The following is a 5,273-nucleotide window of genomic DNA, read 5'->3' on the forward strand; positions in this document are numbered from 1 at the left end:
TTTTTATTGGTTGCTCTACATAAGACAAATTAGCTTGAATCTTTATCGGATCATATTCTGTTACATGTCTAGAATCAGGATTATATCTCCTAAGCATTGACACGTGAAACACATTATGAATATGCTGCATATGAGGTGGTAAGGCTAACTCGTACGCAACTTTCCTGACTTTCTTCAAGATTTCAAATGGACCAATATACCGGGGCTTCAGTTTACCCTTGTTGCCAAATCTGGTTAATCCTTTCCATGATGATACTTTTAATAACGCATGCTCTCCTTCTTGGTAATCCATATCCTTCCTGGTTTGATCTGCATATTTGCGTTGTCAATTTTACGCTGCCTCTAGTCGCTTTCGGATCAGCTCTATTTTTTCCTTGGTCTGCTAAATCAACTCTGGACCTAGAATTTTGTGTTCACCAACTTCATCCCAATATACAGGTGATCTGCATCATCAACAAGAACTTTTTCTGTTGTTTCTCACCTTTAAATATTACCGCTGCATTCTCCGCAGCTCACAATTTCACTTTCTTATTCGCACAATCGATCTGAGCATTATTACTGGCTAACCAATCCATCCCTAGAATAACATTAAACTCTCCTAACTTGAAAGGTATCAAGTCAACTGAGAAATGATGTCCTGCTATTTCGATATCACATTCTGGACATACTCGATTTACAGGAACTTGGTCGTTATTCGCTAATTTTATAATTAACGTCTCGCCTAACCGTTGAAATTCATAAAATATCTTATCAATGAATTCTTCAGAAATAAAGGATCTTGTGGCTCCAGAATTAATCAATACTATTGCATTAACTGATTTTACAAAAAGCGTACATGCAATCATAATTGGACTCTGCACAACTTCCTTCATAGTCATATTAAAAGTCCTTGCTCTAGGCTGACTCTGTTGTGGTGGTGGAGGTAATGCCAATACTGTCAGAATACTGGCCGCCATCCCCTGTCCTCTACAATCCCTGGAAACATGCCCTTTCTTCCTGCACTGGAAACAAGTAACTTCTATTCTCCCTGCTGGACATTCATTGGAAGAATGTCCTTTCTGTTTGTACTTGAAGCATATCACATTTGCTTTGTTGCAGATGCCAGTATGTGTCTGACCACATATCTTGCAGAATGGCAATGGTGGTCTGACCATTCCTTGTTGGTTTTTGTTAAGTGGCATTTATGTCCACTTCGAATGCTCTATAAAGGCTTGAATTGGTGTTTTGTACTCAAGTTGTTTGTGTTTTGTACTCAAGTGTTTTGCATTTCAGGCAGAGATAAAGGAATAAGGAGAGTTAACATTGCTTTGGTGCTAAAGTGGTGTTAGGAATGTGTCTAGGATGAAAGCTCGTGGAATGCCATCTCAAACTAGCCAGAAAAACAAGCAGAACAAGAAATTCTAGAATGTCAGCGCGCCCGCGCTGTTCTAGCGTGCGGCCGTGCCAGAGAAGCCAAATGACAGCGCGCTCGCGCTAGGGCGAGAATTCAGAATCATGTTTCAAGTATAAGAGTGATTTTATGGCCTTCTATTATGATTGGGCTGCTATATAAAGACAACTTAAAGATGTTTTTCATAACAGAGCTTAAGGAGAAGACATCAAGAAAACCTAGGAGCACAAATACAACCAAGGTGAAGAGGTTCTAGTTTATTCTTGTGATTCTTTTTTTTATATTTTAATCTTGGATGCTAGTTTTCTTGTTTTTTGAACCTATACTCTTCTTTAACGTACTTTGATTATTATTTAGTTTTATAAAGACTTAGTTTATTATATAATGCTTTCAGCGGAACCCACGGTGATGATGAGTTCGGTTATGGGCTAATCGTTATCATGGGGTTCTAGCGGATTTACTTATGGATTTCAGTAGTTAATATGTTTTGATACATTAGTATGTGGTGATTGCATTATTTCCTAGTATTGGTTGTGCTTATTCGTCTTATGAGCGCCGCAAACTTGTAAGATAGTGTGTTAATCTCTATTGAAGCGAAAGTGAATATAGGGGTTTAGAACTTGCCATGCTAGTATAGGTTCATGTATTTGATATGCATGATTCGTAGGTAATTTTAACTATCTTACTTGCCCTATATAATCATAATAGATAACTTGCACATTAAACCGTTATGTTGTCAAATTCTATAAGCATATAAGGTCTCAATATAATTGGTGTATATTTAGCTTCTATCTCTTTTGTTGGTAGTAGAGTATTCGTACAACGGTAGTTGGCGTTTACTAGTTTTGTGTTATTTGATTAGTTGTCATCACCATTGCATGCTAAGGTTAAGAACAAAAAGACTATTGAATAAAGTAGTAATGAAGTTAGAATCCCATGTTTGTGTTATATAAGTAAATCAAACCTTAAATTTCTTAGTTAATTACATGTTAGTTAATAATCTTAGTTATAAAAAATCCCAAATTGTTATCATCTTAGTATTGAATAATAACCATACCATTGTTGCATAAGTACATTGATTAAAATTAACCTAACCAGTCTCTGTGGGAACGAACTAGAATTAATTCTATATTACTTGCGATGGCATATACTTGCGTGAATATTAGCGCGTGTTTTCGTCTTAACGTGTTTTTGCCCCACTGCCGAGGACTCGGTGGTAATTTTTATTTTATGTGCTTGACATCAGTGGTTGTTAAAGTTCACTGACTCAGATGTTTTACTTACTTGTTTGCTTGTTGCTTTTTCAGGTACTCTAGAGAGCGTTTATGCTAACACGTTCTCGATCTCGAAAGAGAACACTAGATAAAGCGGAGGAAGAAGTTAGAGTAGAGGAAGAAGTTCTTGTAGGAGAGGGGAAAGTTGAAGAAGAAGTTTTTGTTTCGATGGGTGAACTAGAAGCAAATACAAAGGCTTTGATGGACTACTCTCAGCCGAAGATCAATGATATTTAGTCTAGCATTGTCAGACCAACCATCGCGGCTAACAATTTTGAAATCAACGCTAGCACGATTCAGATGGTGCAGAACTTGGTTCAGTTTGGGAGTTCTCCGATGGAAGATCCCAACATGCATATTAGAGATTTTATCGAGATCTGCGACACTTTCAAATTCAATAATGTTTCTAAAGATGCTATTAAATTGAGGCTTTTCCCACTCTCTGAGGGATAAAGCTAAGTGTTGGTTGCATTCTCTACCACCAGGCTCTATCACTAAGTGGGAAGATCTTGCTCAGAAGTTTCTGACTAAATTCTTCCCTATGGCAAAAATAGCTGCAATCTGGAATGCTCTTACTTAATTTGCGCAGCAATTGGGAGAATCTTTGTGTGAAGCTCAGGATCGTTATAAGGATATGCTTAGAAAGTGTCCTCATCATGGGATGCCTGAGTGGATGATCATTAATTGCTTTTATAATGGTTTTGGTGTGACTTCTAGACCCATGCTTGATGCAGCATTAGGTGGAGCCTTATGGGCTAATAGCTATGATGAAGCTTATGATTTGATTGAACTGATGACTGCTAATGAATACCAGAACCCTTCTCAAAGACTAACTCAAGGCAAAGTAGCACTATTCTGGAGGTAGATGTAGCTAATGTTATAGCTGCCCAGCTTAAGGCTTTGACGATGAAGGTGGATTCTTTGGCTAATTATGGAGTTAATCAGCTCACTAGTGTCTGTGAGCTTTGTGCTGGTGCATATGAGACGAAGTAGTGTGCTATTTCTAGTGAATCGGCTCATTTCATGAGCAACTTTTAGAGGTCGCAGCAACCAGTTCAGCCACCTATCATCCCAGCAACTGTAATCATCCTAACTTCAGCTAGAGCAACACTCAAGATGTGGTGCAACATCCTTATCAATAGTATGTAGCAAAGCAATACAACCCTCCTGGTTTTCAACAGTCGCAATATGCACCAAGATAACAACTCCAACTTCAGCAGCTACCACAATCTAATGAAAAATCTAAATTGGAGGAGTTGAGGCTCATGTGCAAGAGCCAAGCGGTTTCTATTAAGACCTTGGAGAATCAAATTGAGCAGATTGTCAATGTCTTACTAAATCGAAAACCTGTTACACTCCCTAGTGACACTAAAGTGCCAGGAAAGAAGGAAGCAAAAGAGCATATTAAGGCAATTACATTGAGGTCTGGGAATGTTACAAGCCAAGAAAAAGCTCAAGTTCCAGAATCTGAAGACGTGGCTGAAGAAGAAGTGCAGAAGGAAGCAGAAGTGGAACCAAGGAAGAAAACTGTTGAACACACTCCTTCTGAGGGTAATACAAGGGAGAAATAGATCTATCCTCCACCTCCTTTTCCTAAGAGGCTGCAGAAGCAAAAGTTGGATAAGCAGTTTGCGAAGTTTCTGGAGGTGTTCAAGAAACTTCATATCAAAATACCTTTCGCTGAAGCTCTTGAATAGATGCCTAGCTATGCGAAGTTTATGAAAGGTATTCGCGCTCGGAAAGTGAAGCTCGATGAAATAGAGACAGTTGCTCTCACGGAGGAATACAGTGTTGTGCTGCAACAGAAGTTGCCTCCGAAACTTAAAGATCCTGGAAGCTTCACTATTCCTTGTACCATTGGAAAAGTGTCATTTGACAAATGCTTATGTGACTTGGGAGCTAGAATCAATCTGATTCCTTTGTCTGTCTTCAAGAAGTAGGACTTACCTGATCCAAAGCCTACTTATATGACCTTGCAGTTGGCCGATCGCTCTATTACATATTTACGAGGCATTGTGGAGGATGTCTTGGTAAAAGTGGACAAACTCATCTATCCTGCGGACTTTGTAATTCTTGATTTCGAGGATGATAAGAAGATTCTCATAATTTTGGGAAGACCATTATTGGCTACGGGTCGAACCTTGATTGATGTGTAGAAGGGTGAGATCACTATGCGAGTACTGGATCAGTATGTGACTTTTAATGTGTTCAATGCCATGAAATTCCCTACTGATAATGAGGAGTGCTTAAAAGTGGAGTTGGTCAATTCTGTGGTTACTTCAGAACTTGATTAAATGCTAAGGTCTGATGCCTTAGAGAAAGCCTTGTTGGGAAATTCAGATAGTGAAGATGATGAAGGTGATGAGCAATTGCAATATTTAAATGCTTCTTCTTGGAAGCGAAGGCTGGATATGCCGTTTGAATCTCTTGGATTGAAGGAGCTAAGTCCAAAGTGCATCAATCTATCTATTGAGAAAGCTCCTAAACTCGAGCTTAAGCCTTTGCCTGGACACTTAAGGTATGCTTTTTTAGGTGATGCATCTACTTTTCCTGTTATTATTGCATATGACCTTTCAGGTAGGGATGAGGAAAAACTCTTGAGGATTCTG

General features: G+C 38.8%; 1 non-coding gene across 1 annotated transcript; it reads right to left on the reverse strand.

The window, feature by feature from the left end:
• Positions 1-3,222: 3,222 nt before the first annotated feature.
• On the reverse strand, positions 3,223-3,327 carry LOC141715546 (small nucleolar RNA R71). The gene has a single exon (XR_012572304.1). It is a non-coding gene; the product is annotated as a small nucleolar RNA R71 (small nucleolar RNA).
• Between the last annotated feature and the right edge of the window lie 1,946 nt (positions 3,328-5,273).

Source organism: Apium graveolens, chromosome 3, assembly GCF_009905375.1.
Source record: "Apium graveolens cultivar Ventura chromosome 3, ASM990537v1, whole genome shotgun sequence".
In the NCBI taxonomy this organism is placed as follows: domain Eukaryota; kingdom Viridiplantae; phylum Streptophyta; class Magnoliopsida; order Apiales; family Apiaceae; genus Apium; species Apium graveolens.